We start from the raw sequence: 25,640 nt of genomic DNA, 5'->3' as shown, positions 1-25,640 counted from the left end.
AGAATTCATTCCATGGAACAGGAATCTCGCTTTTTCAACACCCAACGTGTGCAGATGAGGGAGTGGATCGTAGCATTGCTCTCACTGGGCGTGATACTGGATCAAAGACGGTTGAGCCTCTACGAGAATATTACACGGATGTACGTCCTGTTGCTTCTTCTGTCAAAGGGCAAATGATCCCAGCTACTTCTGTGACCTCTCTTAGACGCCACAACTGTGAGCAGCACATAGAAGATGAGTATATGTGGCTGGAGAACACGAGAAGTGTTCTCAAAGATGATGTTGAGGCCTGTGAAAACACATCATGGGCTGCATACCATGCAAGGCACCAAGATCCAAAGCAACCAGTCATCACACCAACGTCCCTGCTTCCCTTGTTCCAGGAGAGTGCTCACACTGTGGCAATGATCAGACACTCTATTGATGTAGTCAGGAGTGCAGTTAAACATCTCAACCCAGGCCAAACTCCAGTTCTGACTTGCGACCAGCCACTATTCACTCTAGCAAAACAGATCCAGTGGAAGTGGCCAAACACATATGGAGAAGACCAACTGGTGGTGATGTTTGGGGGGTTGCATATTGAGATGACGGCACTGAAGACCCTGGGTGACTGGTTGCAGGGAAGTGGGTGGACCCAAGCACTGGTACAAGCAGAGATCACAACTGAAGGAATAGCAGACTCATTTCTTCGAGCAGCTCACGTCACACGCACCAGAAGAGCACACCAAGTCACAGCGGCTGCGTTGTATAATCTCCAACGGCGTGCCTATGACAAGTACAGCACCACCAATACAGAAGATGATGAGCACCCTGAAAGCTTCGAAGACTGGTGCAGTCAGAGAGAACAGAGTTATCCGCAGTTTCAGTACTGGTCAACAGTCTTGGCACTGGAGCTGTCCACTCTGATCTATGTGCGATCTCTGAGAGAAGCCAATTTTAGCATGTACGTGGATGCTCTGACAGAACTGGCTCCGTGGTTCTTCGCACTAGACCACACGAACTATGCCCGATGAATACCAGTGCATCTACGGGACATGGCAGAACTGGCAAACAAACATCCAGACGTCTTCACAGAGTTTAGCAAGGGACACTTCACAGTCCAGAAGACCAAGAGGATCTTTTCAGCAATCTTCATCAAATGTCCACTTTTTCCACAAAATGGCGGCCAGTTTGGGGGCCATTTTTGAGAAGATTCATCTAAATATCTGTTAAACATTTATTGATGTTAATTCTGATGTAAAAAAAGGGAATTTTGGCCCATCTAGCACCAAACTAACGACACATAATGAAGTCTATGTAATGACGCTAATGTTAAATGGCGGCCATTTTGAACAATGGCCGCCATATCTTCCTAAGGGCTAATCTTGAATGCCTCCATATCCAAAAATGTTTAGAATATATTAATCTACATGTGTGCCAATTTTGGTGCTTTTAGACCAATTTGAACAATTGGTCTGCTATGCCGCTGTACTAATATATATATATAGATATAAATATGCATATATATATATATATATATATATATATATATATATATATATATTATATATATATATATATTATATATATATATATATATATTTGTATATAAATATATATATATATATATATATATATATATATATATATATATATATATATATATATATATATATATATATATATATATATATATATATAATATATATATATATATATATATATATATATATATATATATATATATATATATATATATATATATATATATATATATATATATATATATATATATATATATATATATATATATATATATATATATATATATATATATATATATATATATATATATATATATATATATATATATATATATATATATATATACATATATATATATATATATATATATATATATATATATATATATATATATACATAATTTCCATAGATATTTATAAATATCAATTTTAACTTCAGCAGTCTTTTTCATCATCATAGAAAGTTAGTATGAAGGAATGCTAGATTTCAAGATGAGAAAGTAAAAAAAAAAGTCTGAAAACAATTCTCAAAAGCTAGAGGGGTAAATAAGTAACACGAGTACTGTAAATTATTAAGCTTTCTTTTAGAGAACCTATGGAAGCTTATATCATGAACTAAACACAAATAATTTAAAACTTAAATATTCTCGAATGCTAACTTTTGACATTCTTTCATTTAGTGCCGCAACTCTAGTAGAAAACAAATAGATACAATTTAGGAGAAAGGATTGAAACTTTCAACAAGTGAACAAACAATTTACGTATTATGAGTAATTTTCACGTCTTAAAAATCAAACTAACACTCTCCGCTCTTTCGACTTAAGTAACTTAAACAAATGACGAAAACTAAATAAACCAGAAACTTTTAATTCATCGACTTAGTTGGGTATGATTTCTTAGGGAACCAAATGACAAGTTATACTGCTGGTTTATATTTGCAGGGTTAGGGGTTGGGGTTCTTAACTTTGCGGGGTTTTTTTTTTTATTATTTCTTCTCCTGCAAATTATAAAGTGTACTTAACTATATAATAAAAATATATGGAGGAATTATGATATATTATAAGAAAGGAGTAATATTCTAAGATTTTCAGTTCCAGAAAATGAGAGAAACAATCTCGATTGTGCCCAAGGGATCTTTTGGATATATATTCCGTTTTGAATTACCAACGACGTTTTATTGTTTTATATCAAAATGCTATCTATTGCCTGAAATAAATACCACATAACCCTCTTTTATTTCAGTTACTAGCTGGTATTTGGATATATAAAACCAAAATGCCAATATAGTAATTCCACAGGGGGAAAGTATTTAACCTTAACGTGGTGCCCCTGTTATCCAATAAGGAGACCAATTCCTACAACACGCACAATACCGTGACTATAAAGGGGTGGTGAATGGATAAACCCTTGACTCCTGAATAACATGACGACCAAATTCAGAATCATAATCTTCAATGCATAAGAAACACCTGCAACGAGCTTAGGAGCCGATATATTCTGTCTACAGGAGACAAATAAGGATATGGATCTGCCAAGAATACCTGGCATGCAACTATTAATATCCCACTCAAGTCCTGTTCATGGAAGTGCAATCTTTGTCGAATATAATTCCATTGTCTTAAATGCAAAGACATCTCAATTTACGTGATGGAAACCCTCCAGGTGAACACAGAAGACATTACTGTTACCATTTTATATAAACCAGAAGCAACAAACTTCACATGGTCACAAACTCATCAACTAGGAAAAAAAGCCATGTCTTGTTACTGATGACTTCAATAGCCAGAGTACCATATGGGGCTACAACCATACAAACAGTGATGGCGAGGCCGTCGAGAACTAGGCCGCAACTCATGACCTAACACTCCTTCATGATGTTAAGGATAAAGCATCTTTTCAGAGCACATTCTTGAGACGGGGATATAACCCTGGATTAGCATTTGACACATCAAGATATTACCATAAAGTGAAGATATTGATTGATAATCCCATACCATAATTGCAACACTGACCAATAATAGTCGACACAAAACCTGTGATCAGACCCAAACAAACTTAACTTAGACCCAGATTCAACTGGCACAAGACAGATTGGGAAAGCTTTGATTCAGGCCTGAAGACTGTGATATCCATTATCAGCCCAGTTCCAAAGTATTGTAATTACTTCCAATCAATGGGTTGGAATGTTTTGAAAAATTACATCCCTTGTGGATGCAGACAGCTACCTTGCTGGTCTCAAAGAACAATCAGATGAGCCTTACATGGAGTGCACCCAGGCATATAACGAAGACCCCTTTGTTAAAGTATCGTGGAACTAAAAGCGACCGTATCATGCATTGCAGTGAGAAAAACTTCCAACTGATGTAATGAAACTAGGTATTCAGGTCGATAATTTTAACAATGACTGAGGATTCAATATATTGGAATATACTTGTTAAAGCAATTAGGTTTGCAATGTCACTATCAGGAGACACTGTTCTCTTTTGACTCGGGTATGCTCGTTTACATTCAATATGACATCACACCTCTTTGCTATGAAACCCTATGCCACCTATCATCACAAGCTGTTCACTGTCATTTAGAGCACGAGCAGCTTCTTTGATATTTTTTTCAACAGAATCACATGCACATGTGGTGAGTGTTTGTTCATTTCCCCGAATTTTCTTTCGAGTTGCAGAATATGCAGACATTTGGTAAAACCCCTGATGTCGATACAGCAAGTTTAGTCCATTGGCTGCAAAGGTAAGAGCACTTATCATTCGTTTCCTGCGGATTACCTGCCCCACTAGCCATTGTGAGGGCTGCAGTGTTAACAGCAACATAAACCTGAAAAAATTGAAACTCATGTAGTTCATTTCCAGGACTCAACATATTTGTAAACAGCAATATACTTATATAAAAAAAATGGATTTGTGTAAGGAGTTGTGAATCAACACTTTTGAAATTACACATATGAACTGAACTGATTATTTATCTCTCACTGCCGGAAATCTGTATAAAATTTCCTCGTTGATTTTGATCGACATATTAGGTCCACACACATATATCATTACTGCAGATGAAGCAATTGAAAAAAAAAAGGAAAAAACGTTTGCATTAAAATACCATATGACCTTGACGAGAGCTCACAGCCATGAGTGGCATACCATTTACAGCAGCAGGGTGGTGTTCATTACATTTCTAAAATAATAAATGTTTTTGTTTTAAAGACAAAACAGGTGCACACACAGTCAATAAAACTGATCTCAGTAATATAGGTGAACCTTCTGTCAACTAAATTTGAAATGGTTTGAAGCGTGAATTTCACAAGAACCGTTTAATAATGACTTTTGTCATATCAGTCATATTACTGGAATAGATCTCATCTTCAAAAAACTTTGTCTCTTCTTTATGTTCTATTCATATTTAGTAAACCTTGGGCAAATTTTGATGTCTTATTTAGCCAAAATACAGATAAACCCAAAACTGGCATTTTCAAAGGACTGACCTTGACCTTTTGACCCCTGGTGACCCCCGGTAATCATTTAATTAATGTTCTTTCATGTGGAATAAATCTACAGATCAATAGCATCCTTTTGGTATATAGTTCTTAATTCTAGTCCCAGTGTGAGATGAACTGCAACCAGTTTACTTTCCCCTACCCCCATATTTTGCCTAAAAATGAAAAGTCCGTTTTCGGACAAAAGGGGTTGATAAAATCCACACCCACCACTGCCAAACTTAAAGATACCCATTTTAGATGTCCCATGGTAGACTCTGTGACGGCGCCGAGTAAGGGTGTGAACTCAAAGGCAGATTGGAAACGACTGAGTTATATTGTTGTGGAACACTCTCCTTATATACAAAACCTCAAGGCAACAGGACATGACAAGTTCACAAGACAGAAAATATCACAGAGGAAAAACCAGTCATGAATTTTCATGTTCGTTTTAGTGCGAGGGAAGAGCGAAGATACAAGCAAAATATATACAAAAGGAATTATGTACAATTGTGTGAAACACGGTTGGAACATGGCTCCCCCCCTAAAAATGACATACTGTACATGTTAAATAGGGCGCCCTGATCTAGAGAGGCGAACTGTAGGCGGGTCATCTGGCAGAAGATAAGCAGGTTTTAGACGATCAATGGAGACCCAGTCTTCTTTGCCCCGAATGTTTAGGAGGAATGCTTTCGGACTGCGTCGGATCACAAGGAAAGGGCCCGTGTAAGGGGGCGTTAGTGGTGGCTTGCTGGTGTCGTTGCGCAGGAAGACGTGCGTTGCAGAGTGCAAGTCCGTTGGTATGTGATACTTCGCTGGGGGCTTGTAAGTCTGGCGGCACAGAGTAAATTTTCCCACGACGTGACGTATGCGCTGGAGATCGTCGGAGGAGGTTGTAGAAGGAAAAAATTCGGCAGGGACGACCAACGGGTCGCCATACACCATTTCGGCTGCCGAGACGTCGAGGGCGTCTATAGGAGTGGTCCTTAGTCCCAGGAGGACCCAGGAAAGCTGAGTAAACCAGTTGCAATCCTTGCAGCGGGACATCAAAGCTGCTTTGAGGGTGCGATGAAAACGTTCAACCATTCCATTGGCAGCGGGGTTGTAGGCCGTTGTCTGATGTAGGGTGATGCCCAGGAGATTCGCTAATGACGTCCATAATTGAGAGGTGAAAGTGGTTCCCCTGTCAGAAGTAATATGCTCAGGGATACCGAATCTTGAAATTTATCCAGAGAGTAAGGCAGATGTACATGAGGCGGACGTTGCAGTTTCCATGGGAATGGCTTCAGGCCAACGAGTGGAGCGGTCGATGACGGTAAACAGGTAACGATGTCCTTGTGATGTGGGTAGGGGGCCTACAACGTCGACATGAATGTGTGCGAAACGACGCTGAGGTTGAGGAAAGATGCCCACTCCTGAATCCGTGTGTCGATGTACTTTGGAAGTTTGGCAAGAAGTACAGGCACGGACCCAATCCTTAGCATCCTTAGAAATGCCGTGCCAAATGAACTTTGCCTTCAGCATCTGTGCAGTAGAATGGCACGAGGGATGTGAAAGGCCGTGGATGAGATCAAACACCTGTCGGCGCATGGGAACAGGAATCCAAGGTCGCGGTCTACCAGTACTGACGTCACAGAGGAGGGTGGTGTTGGAGTCTTCGAGGGGAAAATCCTCCCAACGGAGGGACGTGCAGGATGTCCTACAAGCTTGATACTCTGGATCCTGTCGTTGGGCTTCAGCCAGGGCGTTGTAATCCAATCCCAGTTGAACGGCAGCCAACGTGTTTCTGGACAGGGCATCGGCAACGGGATTCATTTTCCCAGGGACGTATTGGAGGGTGCAATTGTATTCAGCCACGGCAGAGAGATGTCGGCGTTGACGGGCGGACCAGGCGTCAGACTGTCGAGTGAAGGCGTGCACCAGACGCATGTGGTCTGTGCGAATGACGATGGGCGTACCTTCTAAGAAATGGCGAAAGTGACGGACAGCCAAGTGCACCGCCAGCAATTCTCGATCGAAGGTAGAATAACCCGATTCTGCTTTGGACAGTTTTCTGCTGAAGAAGGCCAATGGGCGGGGCGAGCCTTTGACCACCTGCTCGAGTACTGCACCAATAGCGACGTCGCTGGCATCGGTGGAGAGAAGGAGAGGGGCGTGTGGGATAGGAAAAGTGAGAGCCGCAGCAGTTGATAGAGCCTTCTTTGCATTGCAGAAGGCTGCTTCTTGAAGGGGACCCCACTTCAGGTCCTTTGGCTTGCCCTTGAGGGAGGCGTAGCGGGGAGCAAGAGTGGCGGCAATGGCTGGCAGAAAACGGTGATAATAGTTGATCATGCCCAAGAATTCCTGCAGAGCTTTGACGGTCGAGGGCGCTGGGAAATTCTGAACGGCTGCTACCTTCTCAGTGAGGGGATGGACTCCTTCAGGAGTGATACGGTGCCCTAAGAATGACACTTCATTGGCGCCAAAGGTACACTTGTCGTACCGGACTACAAGGCCGTTTTGTTGCAGGCGGTCGAGCACGATGCGCAGGTGACGGAGGTGTTCCTCTTTTGAGGAGGAGAACACAAGTATGTCGTCCACATAACATACACAGAAAGGGATGTCCCCTAAGATGCCATCCATGAGACGTTGAAACGTTGCCCCAGCATTAAGAAGCCCAAAACAGGAGTAATTGAAGGTGTATGTGCCAAACGGAGTGGTGATGGCGGTCTTGGGGATGTCTTCTGGGTTCATAGGCACCTGATAATACCCCTTCAAGAGGTCGAGCGTAGAGAAAACCTTCGCTTTGTGCAGGTAGGAGGTTACATCGGCAATGTTTGGGAGGGAGTAGTGATCCGGTTCTGTTTGCATGTTCAGGCGCCTGTAATCCCCGCACGGACGGAGGGAGCCGTCTTTCTTCAGAACGATGTGTAAGGGTGACGACCATGGGCTGGAGGCCTTTTGGCAAAGGCCCATTTTCTCCATTTCGGCGAACGTCTGTTTGGCGGCTGCTAATCGTTCCGGTGCCAGACGTCTGAATTTTGCGAAGACTGGGGTCCTGTCGTCTTGATATGGTGATAAATACCGTGCTTGGCAGGAACCGTGGGCGTTTGGCAAAGTTCTGGACGGAAAACTTCCGGGTACGACGTGAGGAGGTGGGCGTAGGCATCCGTGGGTGCGCTGATGTGGAGAGCGAGGTTAGAGAGGGCGGGTTGAAGAGGTGTCGACAAGTACGAGTCTGCGTTGACCAATCGTCGGTGGGCGACATCGACCAGAAGGTGGAAATGAGAGAGGAAATCCGCACCGAGGATTGGCATTGTGACGTCAGCAACGAGAAACTTCCAATTGAATTTACCGTTTCCGAACGATAATGTGAGGTTCTCGTAACCGTAGGTGGGTATCGCAGATCCGTTGGCAGCTACCAAGCGGACGTCGGCAGATGTAGACAGACTACGTTGTGCCTTGAAGAGTTTCCTTGGCAAAAGAGAACGACAAGCACCCGTGTCTACCAAAAATCGCACGCCCGTTCCTGCATCCTGTAAAAAGAACAGATTAGAAACATGGGAGGCCACCGCCACAAGCGATGGCCTACTTACACGTTTTTTGGCCACTGACAATCTTTGGCACATTTCTTCGCGGTTGCCCCGAATCGGAAGTGGTAGTAGCAAAACTGCGGCGGATGGGAGGTAGTAAGTGGCTGTATTAGTCGTTCGTTGGGGCGCGAGCGATTGGTGGGTGGTGGGCGGCTGTGTCACCGCTTCGGCACGTCACGGGGTAGGCGTGTATGTCCTACGGCATTCATGTCAGCTTCGGTTGACGTTGTATAGGCATCCTCGTCGTCAGGGGTGGAGGCGTTGATGGAAGTCTTGAAGTGGCTGTTCATAAGGGCGTCGGCTTTGGTCATCAAGTCCTTTATGGGTCAACTATCGACATCGGGTATGGCAGCGCGTACAGGTTCAGGTAAACGGCGTATCCAAAGGGCACGGAGTAGGTTCACCTCACGAGGAGAGCCGTCTGCGGCAGGTTGAAGGCAAGCGATACTGGTTATTTCCCTGAGGGCAAGCGAAGCCCTTTGGTCCCCCAACGGTTGTTGCGAGAGCTGAAAAAGATTTGCTATACGGGCGGCTGGCGACGGCGAGTACTGCTGCAGAAGGTATGATTTGAGGGCGTCATACGCTATTTGGGTGTCTCCTTGTTCATAAAGCCAGTCGCTTTGGTGGTTGAGCGAGTCACACCCCTGATACGAAAGTGGACTTCAGCGCGTTGAAACCAAGCAAACGCCTCTCCGGTGGCGAACGGTGAAAGTTTCAATGGGGCGGCCGCGGCGCCAATTGATGTAGTCTCCGTCATAGTACCAACGATGGAGGGGCGAGGGAGGTGGGGGTGGAAGGCAGTGGGAGCGAGTCGACTTCCGGGGTCACCAATGTGACGGCGCCGAGTAAGGGTGTGAACTCAAAGGCAGATTGGAAACGACTGAGTTATATTGTTGTGGAACACTCTCATTATATACAAAACCTCAAGGCAACAGGACATGAGAAGTTCACAAGACAGACAATATCACAGAGGAAAAACCAGACATGAATTTTCATGTTCGTTTTAGTGCGAGGGAAGAGCGAAGATACAAGCAAAATATATACAAAAGGAATTATGTACAATTGTGTGAAACACGGTTGGTACAACTCTTTCCAAAAATGCATACTAGATTTTGATCATATCCGGTAAATAAATGGCTGCTAGCTCTTGGACTATATAGTTTACTTAGCATTACAGGAATACAGACTTCTGTAAACTATGAAAAATATACTAAATTATGTGAAGATTTACTTGGAGCGTTTACAGTTAGATTTTCTGATCTTAAAGAGATTGAAATTGAGTTAAACCTATTTAAGGATCCATTTTCATTTCAATATGATAAAGCACAAGTTGATTACCAACTTGAACTGATTGAGCTGCAAAGTCGGGAAGGTTTAAAAACTTTCCATAGAGAGCACACACTTCCTTTATTTTATAAGAAATTGCTTTATGTTCATGAATTCAATCAAATTATAAATTTATCCAGAAAAGTATTATGCATTTGGGAAGTACATACTCTTGTGAGCAGTTTTTATTCCAGCATGAAAAACATTAAAACCGCAGAAAGAAATAGGTTGACTGACAGACATTTAGCAAACATCCTTAGAATTAAGAATACATCCTTCGATGCTAATACTGAAAACATTATGGCTGGAAGACAAAGTCAAAAGTCAAGAGTTTCATTGAATGAATATTGGTTAATTACATTTAATTTTTTTTTCTATGTATAGCTACATATAAACATTACAATAATTACAATGTTGTAATAAAGTGTATTCACATGGTTTTGTTTTATTTTGTAATTTTTCATTAAATTCTGGAAGACAAAATCAAAAGACTCATTAAATTGATATTGGTTAATTCGATTTAATGGGTTTTTTTCTATGTATAGCTACATATACACATTACAATATTTACAATTCTGTAATAAAATGTGTTCACATGGTTTTGTTTTATATTGTCATTTCTAATTAAAATGTATTCAGATATTTGTGAGTTTTGCGCCCCGTTAAATATTTAAGTTTGCAATGCGGCCCATTAAATTAAAAGGTTGGACATCCAGCTTGCCAGGGCAATGTCACTGTCCCCTGCCTCTGACATTCATGAGCGACTTTTAAACCTTAAAAGATACCACACACAATGCATATCAACCTATTTAGAAATATGATAGAAAAAATAATATTTTTAAGCTTTGTTAAAATTATCTAACTGAGCCAAAGGATAATTTTTTGTTTCTGAAATTACACATAAAAGGAATTCTGTTTGAAGTGGCCTTATTGACATACACAAGAGAGATTGATTCACCAAACGTTCTGCTAGGCTCCACAAGGCACTAGAAGAATTGGAAGACCCAGGCCTACATGTCTGAGAATTATGAAGCCAAAAGTAGGAGATGATGAATTAAAATATAATCCAAAAATGGATGGAATCTAGTCAATGGAAATGATTTTTTTTTTCATCTGGACATTACCAAACTAGTAAATACCAAGTTAACTTAATATATCACTTAAATAAACAAGTGTAAGAATTGGAGACAGAATATAGCATATGCAACGAATTATCCCAGCTAAAACAAAGTATACCATGGCGTTTATAATTTCTATTAATTTTTATAGAAACAACAAAGACATTAGTTACCTCCCAAATAAAAACCCCAGCTTTGTTTGAAACATATCTTACATTTAGAACCGGTCACCTTATTGAACGATTATAGAATTGTGGAGTTTCATGCCACGTAAATTTGTTAATCGAATCACATTTCAATATTACAAATTGGATAAAAATCCCGGCAACAATTAACATTGTAATGAATTTTGAATTTCCACTTTCAATAAATAGGAGTTTTGCGTCAAATACTGACCTGAATTAAAGTTAACCGATAAAACAGTAATATCTGAGAAATTACTTCCTTATTTCCTTTCCTCAATGGGCTATTTTTCCACGATGGACCCCTTGGCCTTATAGCATCTGGCTTTTCCAACTAGGGTTGTAGCTTAGATAGTAGTAGTAATAATAATAATAATAATAATAATAATAATAATAATAATAATAATCTCCTTAAAAATATCATATCGAATTAAATTTAGCAAAGTAAACAAAGAAACTTATTTTAACAACAGGAATATGGATCCCATAATACGAAAAAAAAGAAAATACGAATGATACTGATATTTACATCTGACGTTGATACACACATAATGGAGAGGCTGGAAATTATTGCATTGTTAAATCTAAAATGATTTGTCTTTAAAAACGTATTAGAAATTACACTCCTAGATTACCTGACATTATATAAATATATATATATATATATATATATATATATATATATATATATATATATGTGTGTGTGTGTGTGTGTGTGTGTGTGTGTGCACAATATTTATATTACTCGTAGTAATATATAAAATATTTGCAAAGATCATATTAGGCCGAGTAGAAAGTCAGCGAGATTTTATTCAACCAAGAGCGCAGGCAGGCTTTAGAAGTGGGTTATGGGGTCGTTTGACAGGCCAGACAATACTATATTGAATCTCTCTCTCTGGTTACGCCTACACATACACTGGTCTATTCTTTCCACATTCTCCTCTGTCCTCATACACCTGACAACACTGAGATTACCAAACAGTTCTTCTTCTCTCAAGAGGTTAACTACTGCACTGTAATTGTTCACTGGCTACTTTCCTCTTGTTGAGGGTAGAAGGGACTCTTCAGCTATGATAAGCAGCTCTTCTAGAAGAGACACCAAAATCAAAGCATTGTCATCAAGTCTTAGAGCCCTTACACACGAGGACACTAGTGTCCGCCACTGGTGTCGGACACTAGTTGCCTCCCATATTATCAAATGGAGCCTTTCAGACGAGGCAACAGCAGTGTCCCAAGCAGACAACATCCGGGCAACAGATATTTCGGTGTCTCGCTCCCGCAACACTTGGCGGACACTGACGGTTGCCGCCACTCACTGCAAAGCATTGTTTTGAATGGAAGCTTTCACATGTAGCCACCAGTGTCCGCCACCGCTGGCCACTGGCCAGCTTCTCATGCTCAGTTTGACACCCACCATCATCCCATGATGGAAGGAGACGGCCTATCAAGGACAATTTCGAAGAAGGTGGAGGAGAAGCTGAACACGGAGGACCTCATTTGTGAAATAGAAAAACTACCAGCAGTATGGGACCCATCTTGTGAGGGATATGCAAATAAGATAGAAAAGCAGAACTGCTGGAATGCAATAATGGTGAAACTCATTCCTGATTTTGAAGAGAAACCCCTCTCAGAAAAGTGTATGATGCGCTCCTGTGTTCATTATTGATAACAACATGGGATGTACATGCACCTTCCTCTCTACAGAGCGCCTCTTCGATTTCTATTTGGCCAGCAAAGCAACAAGTAGAAGCTCTTCGTTTCCCGCCATTCTTCCGACTGAGGTGTGTGAGTGGCTCACTAGTTGCCAGGCGGTGTCTTGAGCAAGGACACTAGTGTCCTCGTGTTTAAGATGCCTTAGGGGTAGACTTTGCCACACTAATCTATCTTATTTCTCTTCCTCTTATTTTCTGAAACTTATTATTTATGTATGAAAAATTTATTTTAATGTTGTTATGGTTCTTAAAACATTTTATCTTAATTGCTAATTACTTCTCATGTAGGCCTAGTTTGTTTATTTCTTTATTCAAAGTTGGAGTCTTTGGGTTTATAGCATCCTGCTCTCCCAACTAGGGTTGTAGCTAAGCTAGAAGTAGTAGTAGTGATGATGATGATGATGATGATTATAACAATGATGATAATGATGATAATAATGAAGAGGAAAATAATGATAATGATGATGATGATGTGGATAATGATGATGATGCTATCGATAAGATGATGATAATGATGATAATAATGATGATGATAATGATAATGAAATGATTATGATAATAATGATACTGGTGATGATAATGAAGATAATAATTATAATGATAATGATGATGATAATGGTGATAATGATGATATTAATGATAATGATGATGATAATGATAATGATGATTATAATGATAATGGGGATGATGATAATGATAATAATAACGATGATAATGACGATGATAATAATGATAATGATAACGATGATAATAATGCTAATGATGATGATAATGATAATGAAATGATGATAATGGTGATGATAATGATCATGATGAAAACAATGATAATGATAACGATGATAATAATGCTAATGATGATGATAATGATAATGAAATGATTATGATAATAATGATGATGATGATAATGATGATGATAATGATCATGATGAAAACAATGATAATGAGGATGAAAATTATGATAATAATGAAAATGAGAACGATAAATATGAAAATGTTGATGATGGTAATGATGATGATGATGATAATAATAATGATGATAGTAACAATGACAATGATAATGATGATGAAGAAAATCATAATGATGATGATGATAATGATACTGATAATATGGACGATGATGACAATGATTATAATGATGCTACTGATGATGATAATGGAGATGATAATGGAGATGATAATGATAATAATGATGATAATGATGATGAGGATAATCATAATGATGATAATAATTATGATAATGATGATGATAATAACCAAGATAAAGATAATGATAATGATGATGAGGATAATCAAAATGATGATAATAATGATGATAATGATGAGGATGACAATGATGATGATAATGATAATGATGCTGATATTAATAATGATTATAATAATGATAATAATAATAACAATGATGATGATAATGATAAATAACAATAATGATGACAATGATGATGATGATGATAATAGTATGATGATAATCATGATAATGATGATTATGATGATAATGATGATGATAATAATGATGGTGATAGTAATGATGATGATGGTAATGTGATAATGGTGATGATGATAATAATGATGATAATGATGATAATGATGGTGAAAATTATAATGATAATAATGATGATAATGATGATGATAATGATAATATTTGTGACGATTATGATAGTGATGATGATAATGCAGATAATGATGATTATAATGATGATAATGATGGTGATAATGATGATAACAATAATAATAATAATAATAATGATGATGATAATGATATGATGATGATGATGATAGCGATGATCATGATAATAATAACGAAATTATTATGATAATAATGATGATAATGATGATGATGATGCTAATAATAATGACAATGATGATAATAATGATAATAATGATGATGATGGTAATGATGATGCTAATAAAAATAATGATGATGATAATGATAATGATGATAATAATGATGATAATGATGATATGATGATGATAATAACTAAGATAATGATAATGATAACAATAATAATGATGATGATGATGGTGATGATGATGATAAGGATGATGATAATGAAGATGATGATGATATGATAATGATAATGATGATGATAATGATGCTGATAATGCTAATGATGATGATGTTATTGTGATAATGGTGATGATGATAATGATGATGATTATGATAATAATGATGGTGATAATGATAATACTTGTGATGATGATGCTGATGATGATGATAGTAATGAAGATAATAATGATGATAATGATAATGAAAATGGTAATGGTGGTGATGATGATGATGAGGATGATGATGATGACGAGGTAATAGAAAACTCAACAGAGAAATGACAGACCACTATGTAAGGTACTTATAGCCTATGGGAAAGCTTTTGATTCTGTCAAAACTTGAACAGTAATGAAAGACCTTCAAAGAAAAGGAATAAATGAATCTCACGCTAGAACACTTGGAAATATACGGGAATTACAACAAGACTAAAACTAAATATAGATAATGAGAAAATAACAATTGAAAATGGAGGTAAGCTCATAAAAAATTTTAATATTTTAAATTGGGAAAATGTAGGAATATTTTAACAACCAAAGATTTACAAATGACATAGATCAATTTAGTGAATCATGGAAGGAATTACTAAAGATGATAGAAAATTTAAATAGAGAAAGCAGAAATGTAGGACTGAAAATGAATATGAGTAAAACTAAGATAATGTTCAATGAAAATGTAGAGAGATAACAAATAAGGTTATGGAAGAACCTCTTTGAGATAGTTAAAGAATGAACGTACCTGTTTCCCAAGGACATGGGACCAAAAGTAAAAGAAGGACAAGTATTGGATGGAGAGCTTTGGTAAACAAAATAAGATTATGAAATGCAAAAGGCCACTTTCTCTATATAAAAAAAATGTATGTAATCAGATGGTCCTACCCGTAATAACTTGTGCATGAGAAACTTGGAGTCTTACAAAAGACTTGGAACACAAGTTACTTATAACATAAAAGCTATGGAAAGAATAATGATAGAAATGACACTACATGACAGAAAATGATACGAGAGCAAACTAAAGGAGAGGATATTTAAAGCAACGTAAAAAACAAATGGACATTGGAAGGACACATAATAAGAATGACAGACAATAGATGGACACTGAGAGTAAAAGAACGGGTCTCTAGAAAATACAAGGGAAATGCGGGATGGAAGAGAAAGACGATGTATTGACGAGCTAAGACTATTTTCGGGCATAGACTAGCATAAAAGACCATAAGTACACGGGAGTGGAAGGATATGCCTCAGGCCTTTGTCCTACAGTGGACTTGAAACAAGTGACGCGATATATATATATATATATATATATATATATGTGTGTGTGTGTGTGTGTGTGTGTTTATAGTGTAAAAACTGAAAACAAACCCCCTAAATCAAAACAATAATCTAGCTCCATAGTTTGAATACATATGAAGTTATAGTCCAGATTTTCTGCAGTCGAAATCTCTTTTTGGATTACTGATACTTTGCCATTCTATTTTCAGAACCCCCCCTCTCTCTCTCTTTCTCTCTCTCTCTCTCTCTCTCTCTCTCTCTCTCTCTCTCTCTCTCTCAAAGTGACAGTTTCATGAGATGATTGACATCCCTTCATTAAAAACTAACTCAATTAACATTAATGTGTCAGGATATGCCTATGGTCAATATCTAGAAAAAGATATTCTACGAACATCCCCATTATTTAGACTTTAAAAAATTATTTTGAAAATATATATATATATATATATATATATATACTATATATATAATTATATATATATATATATATATATAATTATATATATATATATATATATATATATATAATTATATATATATATATATATATATGTGTGTGTGTGTGTGTGTGTGTTTGTGTGTGTGTGTGTGTGTTTGTGTGTGTGTGTGTGTGTGTGTGTGTGTATATATAAGCGTAAACATCACAGGAAAACGTGATGCTCAGATGCAGAAGAACCACAGGGAAAATGCAAATACGAAATATACTATTAAGTCCTGACTAGTTCCGTGATACTTCTTCAGAGGACCGAAGAAGTATCACGAAACTAGTCAGGACTTAATCGTATATTTCGTATTTTCATTTTCCCTGTGGTTCTGCATATATATATATATATATATATATGTATATATATATATATATATATATAAATATAAATATATATATATATATATATATATATATATAATATATATATATATATATATATATACATATATATATATATATATATGTATATATATATATATATATATATTTAGATATATATGTATATATATATAAATGTATATATATATGTATATATATATATATATATCGATATATATATATATAAATATATATATATATATATATATAAATATATATATATATATATATATACATATATATATATATATATATATATTATATATATATATATATATATATAAATATATATATATAATATATATATATACCTCACTAAATCCCGTCCGGAATTCTCCGGGTTGGGTCCTGCATCTGATATCGCCATTCTCTCCAGAGACTCCTATCCAATACCATCTGTGCCAGCTGCTGAAATGTCTCGCCTCTATTAGCTTTCTTGAAGGTTTTCACCCATGTATCTCTTGGTCGTCCTCTCGGTCTATTTCCGGCCACTTGACCATGAAGCACTATCTTTGGCCATCTGTCCTGTTCCATCCTCTGTACATGCCCAAACCATCTCCTCTGAATATCTTCCACTCTAATCAGAATTGTGTCCTCAACACTAGCCATTTCTCTCACTCTCTCGTTCGTAATTCTGTCCTCCCGTCTTACACCACAGATTCTTCTCAGACATTTCATTTCAAAGGCTAATAACTTTTTCTCTTCTCTCTTCTTCAGTATCCAGCATTCAGCACCGTATATCACTGTGGGGATTACTATTGCTCTTAATAGCCTAATTTTCAACTTAATGGATATATTTCTATCTTTCCAGATTCTTCTTAACCTTCCAAATGCTTTCTGGCCACTTGAGATTCGGTCTTGAATTGCCCTTTCCATCTTTCCATCTGCTGTGAAAAACACTCCCAAATATTTAAACTCATTGACTTGTTCCACTTTTCCCTCTGATAGCTGTATTTCTAAGGCCTCTCGCTGGCGTCCAATTTTCATACATTTGGTTTTCTCTCTATTTATCACTAATTCATACCTACTGCACTGCTCTTCCACCATTCTCAACACTCTCTGAAGTTCCTTCTTAGTTTCTGCTGAAAGCACTATGTCATCTGCATACCTCATGTTAGATATTTTTGTCCCTCCTATATCTATGCCACCCTCATAATCTCCAAGTGCCATTCTCATAACCCATATATATATATATATATATATATATATAACGGATTTTGAGCGAAGCGAAAAATCTATTTTTGGGTGAGATGGCCATGTCGTCCTGATGGAAGTTCCTATAGGGTAGCTTCCTAGGGTATATTACAACTACGGCGATATTCCCAGAGAATTTACCTTAAGGTACCAGAATTCCAACTCCTGGAGCGAGTATCCCTCGTGAAAGGGATATCGCGACATATCAGAGGACGTATTCTAGACACGTCACATGGCAATCTACATCCTGGACAGAGATTTCGTCTCGTAGGAGGTGATTGGCGAGATACGAATTCGGGAAAGAAAAAGGGGAGCCGCTCCCAAGGCTTCCCTATCCCCCGATTCGTATGCGTGCCTGGTGCCAATCCTGGCGCCATCTGTATTCCTTGTAGCGTACACGAGGTGCTACAGATACTGTATGTAGGGAGGGGTCCTACAGCCCTTTCTTAGAAAGGCAAGGGCGGGTCCATCAGGACGACATGGCCATCTCACCCAAAAATAGATTTTTCGCTTCGCTCAAAATCCGTTTTTTGGGCTCAAGCCATGTCGTCCTGATGGAAGTGTACCAGAGCATTACTGTATCTGTGGATTCTCAGAACGTGCCGTACTCCCCGGAGGTAATTTTTTCCCGGTCGACTAGACCTAGAGACCTAAGATGTTACCGTTATACATCTTTTCAACTAACTATAAACTATGTTAGAGCTTCCTGCCCCCTGCAGGGAAGAGTCCTACTAGACTCTGGAAAAGTCTCGACGAGTACATATATCTATGTATGAATACCAGGCAAGCTAATATAGTGGTCTCGCCCTATATTAAGTAAAGCATAGTTTGTAAAGAACCACTGCGTCAATATGAAATATCGACCAGTTCTCCGCACAATACTTGTATTGGACAAAGGTTTTATATCCGCATAGGAGGAAAACCAATGCAACATAGCTTGCATAAAGGAACAATTCTATTAGAATTATCCCAGATAAGGTACATAGAATGAATGCTCAATTATACCAATAAATTGACACAGGTGAAGGAGACGCAAGGTTCTCAAGAACCAGATTATTGACAGGCAATAAATAGACAGGTTAACCACAATTATATATATATATATACATAAGAAGAGGATAACCCAAAACTTTAAGCATAAGTATGATAGTAAACAGAGCTTGTTTGTCTGAAAGAAAAAACATTAGATGCCACTTTTAAGATACCGAGGTATCAAAGTCATAAAAGCCTGTATTACAAATCAATGACATTAGCGTTAGAAACGCTCGGCACACATGTCTGCACTTATGCTAGGTTCACCTTCGGAAATGGAACAGTCTGGATGGGCAACACAGTGCCCTCACTTAGTTTGTAGTACAGTATGTAACTACACACTCACCCTGGAATTAATCGTCCCAATTAAGACCACTGTTCCTCGCAGAGTTAAACAGTAGGGTTAACACCGCGACCCACTGCTGCCACAGATCTCTTTTAGTTCCTCTACTTGCTTCGCATAGTGGCGAAAGAACACTCTGGAAGACTTCCAGCCAGTGTATGAACGGAGATGTTCAAAATCCATACAATTAAAGAAATTTAAGAATGAGGCAACTTTCCTCGGATCGTGACCTGCGGGTGTATTGTCAGGATCCGCTCTGCGAATAAAATATGTGATTTTCGCTCTGAGTTGATTCAGAGATAAATTTGAGCCTGATATTTCTCCCCTGAATAGTTGACCACCCTTGAAGTCTGAAGTTCTATGAAGATAGACCTTTAGGCATTCTACTGGACATAGAGATGCATCTTCTTTCAGAGGGCAGATTCTCCAGGGACCCCACCTGTTAGTTGGTAACTCATTCTTGGCGAGAAACGTAGGATCCGGAAACAGGTTCAGTTCTCCCCCATCCAGGAACTGAACACGACCTGCCTCTCTCGAGAGGCTACAATCTCACTAACCCTGGCCCCGGACGCGAGTGCAAAATAGGAAAATAACTTTTTGTGTCAAATCCTTTAACGCACACTCTTCATTGCTCAACAGAGAAGCGAAATGAAGAACTTGTCTAAAGACCATGAAATGGGCTTTGGAGGTGCTGAAGGTCTGAGCCTAGCACAGGCTTTCGGGACTTTATTAAAGATCTCGTTACCTAGGTCGACCTGGAAGGCATATAGAATGGGTCTTGTCAAAGCAGACTTACACGCTGAAATCGTGTTCGCTGCCAACCCTTGACATGGAGGTGGAGAAGAAAGATAAGCAGAAGTCTGTCAAGATCTCCTGCGGAATCTTCGCCTTGACAAAAGGCCACCCATTTTCTCCAAGATGACTCATATTGCCTTCTAGTAGATTTGCACTTATATTCCTCAAGGAACTCTATACTGGCTTTCGAAATCCCGAAACGCTTTCTCACCGCTAGGGAGAGAAAATCATGAGCTGCAGGGTCCGGGTTTTCTGTAATGAAGCGCAGACAGTTGACTTCTGGACTCGCTGGGTCAGAACTGGATCTGGTAGTGGTACAAACTTCAGCTACAGTTCCAATGCCAGGAGGAACCACACGCTGTTCGGCCACTTGTGGGCCACTATTGCCGCTACCCTTTGAAGGATCTCAGTTTGTTGAGGACCCTCAACAGAAGGTTGTGAGGAGGGAACAGATAAATCTTGGACCATCTGTTCCAGTCGAGGGACATCGCGTCCACTGCTTCCGCTAAGGGGTCCTCGTACGGGGCACGTACAGGGGCACCTTCTTGTTGTCTTTCGTCGCAAAGAGGTCTATCTGCAGTTCTGGGACTGATTCAGAATGAAGGAGAATGATCCTGCGTCTAAGGACCATTCCGACTCTATCGGTGTGAACCTGGATAGAGCGTCCGCTGTCACATTGCGGACTCCTTGAAGGTGAACTGCCGACAGGTACCACTTCTTCTTTTCCGCCAATCGGAAGACGGCCAACATCACCTGGTTGAGAGGTGGTGACCTCGATCCTTGTCGATTCAAGTATCTCACAACTACCTCGCTGTCTATGACCACCTTATGTGGATCGAGTGACGCTGGGAGACTTTCTTTAAGGTAAGGAGCACTGCCCTAGCTTCTAGAAAGTTTTATGTGAAAGGTCTTGAATAGCCTGGACCAAGTCCCCTGGACTTTTTTCCGATGAGAGTGACCTCCCCATCCCTCCTTCGAGGCGTCTGAGTGAATCGTCACCGACGGGGGAGGTGGCTGAAGAAGAACCGACTTCTTTAGATGTCTGGCTTGGGACCAAGAGTACTTAGCCAAAGCGGCTGGTCTTCTCAGATCTCTTCACGCGTTTGATGCATAACTTCTCCAAACTCCGATTGCATCCTTTAGCTGTGCTCTTAGCACTGGGTCTGTCACCGAAGCAAACTGGAGAGAGCGCAGTACTCTCTCCTGCTCGTGTCTTGATATCCTTTCGGAATCTTGAAGTCTCTTGACAGAACCCGCTATCTCCTTCCTTTTCTTCGCCGGGGTGGAAAAACGGTGTGACAAAAGGTCCCAGTGGATTCCCAGCCACTGGAACTTTTGAGATGGAGAAATTCGAGACTTTTTCTGTTGATCTTGAAGCCTAGGTACTCTAGGAACTGGATCACTTGACTGGAAGCTTGCAAGCATTCTGTCTCGGATGCTGCCCACACCAACCAGTCGTCCAGGTAGGGTACTACCTGAATTCCCTTTAGGCGTAATTGTTTGAGAGCTACGCTCGCAAGCTTCGTAAAAATCCTTGGGGCTATGTTTAGCCCGAATGGCATGGCTCCGAAGGCGTATAGTCTTCGTTGTAGCCTGAACATAGGTAGGGGGAGAGTCGATGGCTAATTGGAATGTGCCAATAGGCGTCTAACAAGTCTATAGAGATGGAATATGCCCTCTTGGGCAGTAAGGTCCTTATGTGTTGCAGTGTTAGCATTTTGAATTTGCAATTCACTATGAACGTGTTGAGTGGCGACAAGTCCAGAATGACTCTGAGCTTTTCCGAGTCTTTCTTGGGAACACAAAACAGCCTCCCTTAGAAATTGATGGGCTTCACCCTTCGGATCACCTTTTTTCTCCAACAGTTCTTGAACGTACTCCTCCATAACGGGGGTGGAGTGTTGGAAAAACCGAAGGCACGGGGGTGGAGTGCTGTACCAGCTCCCGCCCAGTCCATTCTTGAGTAGGCTGTGGGCCCAGGGATCGAAGGTCCACCGATCCCGAAATTTCAGAAGTCTCCCTCCTACCGGTATCACCTCACTTGGACTGCCGTCCTGAGGTCTTGCCTTCCTGACCACGACCACCCCTGAATCCCCTTCCCCTTGAAGGACGTCTAGACGAGCCTCTGGCTGCTCCTCTAGGCTTTGCTCGAAAGGAAGTAGACTGCCCTTCGAACGCTGGGGTGAATGCCGTGGACTGTGTCGACACGGCCTGGGGTACCCACTGAAAGGTGGTCGGGGTTTGTGCCACGATCTGGGGCACTGGGGGCAATGGCAATTGCAGTTGCTGTTGCTGTCTAAGAGGCTTGGCTGGCCGAGACGGTAGCCTAGTCCTCATAGTCTTCCTCTTTGGTTGAGGACCCTCATCCGGGGAAGACTTTCTTTTGATAGCCAGGCCCCACTTCTGGAGAAGGTTTCTATTCTCCAAGGCGGCCTTATCAACAACTTCTTTGACCAAGTCGGTAGGGAAAAGGTCTTTTCCCCAAATGTTGGAGGAGATTAGTTTCTTTGGCTCGTGCCTCACCGTAGCCGAGGTAAACACGAACTCCCTACAAGCTCTCCTTGCCTTGACGAAGCCATAAAGGTCCTTCATCACTGTGGCCAGATGAGGCTTGGCCACTACCATGAACATTTCATGGACCTTGGGGTCACTTGCCATCGTCTCGAGAGTAGTCTGAAGAGACATTGAGGCAGACAGTCTTTCTTTTGTATCGAACTCACTTCGCAAAAGAAAGTCAGACAGCTTAGGGAGGTCCTTGCCGGACTGACGTCCGGCAATATCAGCCTCCAACTTTCCCACTGAGAACGTAAGATGGACGTCCTTCCAGTCTTTGTGGTCCATAGGCAGGGCCAGCGACAAGGGTTTACACTCCTCTAGGGAGGGGCAAGACTTGCTAGCCTCGATTGCTTTTAGTACAGCCAGAAACCCTTTCTGTAAAAAGGGGAAGGTTCTAGTAGGCGAGGACACAAAGGAAGGGAGCTTCCTATTCAATGCGGCTACCTTTGAGTTAGAGAAGCCCCTCTCTTTCATCGAGGATGAAAGTAGAGCTTGAGCCTTAGCATGGTCCATCACTATGACCTCCTTTGGCTCTGTCTCCTCCTTTGAAGCTGGTTCCTTCCTCAGCCGGACATAACAGTCCGGATATGATGCCTTGCTGGGCCAGAATTCCACCCTCCAGGGGAACTGAGCCCAGCTTATCCGAGATGACGATCTTTCCAGTCGTCATCGGCATGTGCTCAGCATACCTCCATGGGTTAGCATCTGAGCACAAGGGAAGGTCTTTCACATTGAGCTTTTTCTGGGGCCCATGTGATTCTGCAAGGCACTGCATTCGCAGTTCCATTGCAGCCGCCTTCTCCTGATTCTCCTTCTGCATTTGTTGGATCATTCCAACAATAGAAGAGAGGGCCTGTCCCAGCTCTACTGGGAGACCGGCCGATATAGAGGGGCTTGAACTTCATCCTGGGCTATTGCCAGGAGGTCTTCCTCCTGACACCCGTCCACATCAGACATCCTGTCATCTAGCTGGATGTCTTGCATCGCGACCGCGACTTCAGCATCCACCTGGATCTGAACTTAGGGGATCTCCTCTTGAGGCTGGGGAATCACTGCATCATCTGATGCCTTAGGGAAAGGATACGCCCTCATCTTCTCACTTGGAAGATAAGGGCCAGAAGTGTTCTTTTCGAAGCCCCTTACCCAGGAACGAAGCTTCTTCCTAGCTATTTAAATGTCTCAGTAATCAGGTTAGTGCACACAGTACATACCTGAGGGTCCCAATACCGGAGATCATCCTTGGAGACAGCGTATGCTGCGTGTCTCCTACAAAACTCATGTCCGCAGAGGTTCTTGCTGCTGACATTGCAGAAAGCACTTCCCCACTTCGGAGTGTCCTTCTGTAAAGAGAAGAAATTTCCATGAGTATCAAGTGAACTATGTATCACTGGATATGCATAGTATAGCATAACAACTCAGAAAGGAAAGACACACACTTGTGTTTCCCTCACAACCCATTGTTGCAGCCTTCCAGATAATAAAATCAAAATGGTTTATCTCTTCTAGAGTAACCAATGCAAGGTTTCCAGAGGAAACAGGTGGAGCTCACACCTAAGCAATGATTTTAAAATCCTGGATAATAGACAGGGAAGAACTCAGCTTCCTATCTGTAGGGCAACGGCAAAGGGATGTGCAAGAAAAAACAATAGTGTTAGAAGACACAGTGCTGTACCAAAACCCTTACCATAGTTTTCTTCTTACTGTATATGTTATACTGAAGAATACAAGTACAGTATAGGGGGATGTGTGCCGGCCTGCCTTTGCCGGGCGGCACACACCACAACTAGCTTTAAAGTATACTACTTAACAGCTATAGGGCGGCAGCACTCTGGTTCAAATGCCTGTGCCGGTCGGCAGCAACTGCCGGCCGGTAACAGCCAGTGTTGGCGGCCAGCAACTACACAAGGTAGTACCCAGCTGCCGGCCACACTCTTGGTGACCGGCAGACAAGGGCTGACATAAGCCGGCCGGCAAAGGTACAAGACCGATGCCAGCTGGCAGCAAAAGAACCAGAGAACTACACCTGCCCGGCTGCCGGCCTCATAGGCCGGCAGCCGGGACAAGTACAGCACTAGAAGAAAAAGAAAAATAGAATGGATGCCGGGATAAGAGTGTACACAACCTCCAAGCCCGGCAACCGAAAGAGTGCATATAAGGAAGGGGAGAAACTAATTCAGGCTTCCTTGACCAATGCCGTCCGGCTCTGCCGGCAGGCATGGATGAGGGACCAAGAGAGGTCCGGGCAGCACTCGAAAACATAAGACCCTTGCCGGCCAGCAGCTCTGCCGGCCGGCAAGGGGCTGAGTCAATTCCACATCCTAACCTATACTAGGTCCAGATGTAGAACGACGTACAGTACAGTAATGGCTCGGCCATTACGAAGAAAGAGGGGGAAGGGACAAGAGGGTCCTGCCAACCTTGCTTTAGTGACAGATCACCCGCAGCCAAGAGACTTATCTTAGCCTAAGGGAGATCTAAGGGGAAAGGCCAGCAATACTTGCCAGCTTCCAGAGCACCAAAGCAAGGAAGGCGTTGCTACTCCCAAGGGAAGAACTTATCCTCCCCCGAGAACAGCAACAAGGACTAGTCTGGTAGATCACAAAAGAAGGAATCATATCCACAGAAACCTTCG

Source organism: Palaemon carinicauda, chromosome 23 (genome assembly GCF_036898095.1).
Source record: "Palaemon carinicauda isolate YSFRI2023 chromosome 23, ASM3689809v2, whole genome shotgun sequence".
Taxonomy (NCBI): Eukaryota; Metazoa; Arthropoda; class Malacostraca; order Decapoda; family Palaemonidae; genus Palaemon; species Palaemon carinicauda.
The sequence above is the reverse complement of the archived record's forward strand: the minus strand, read 5'-3'. Positions refer to the sequence as shown.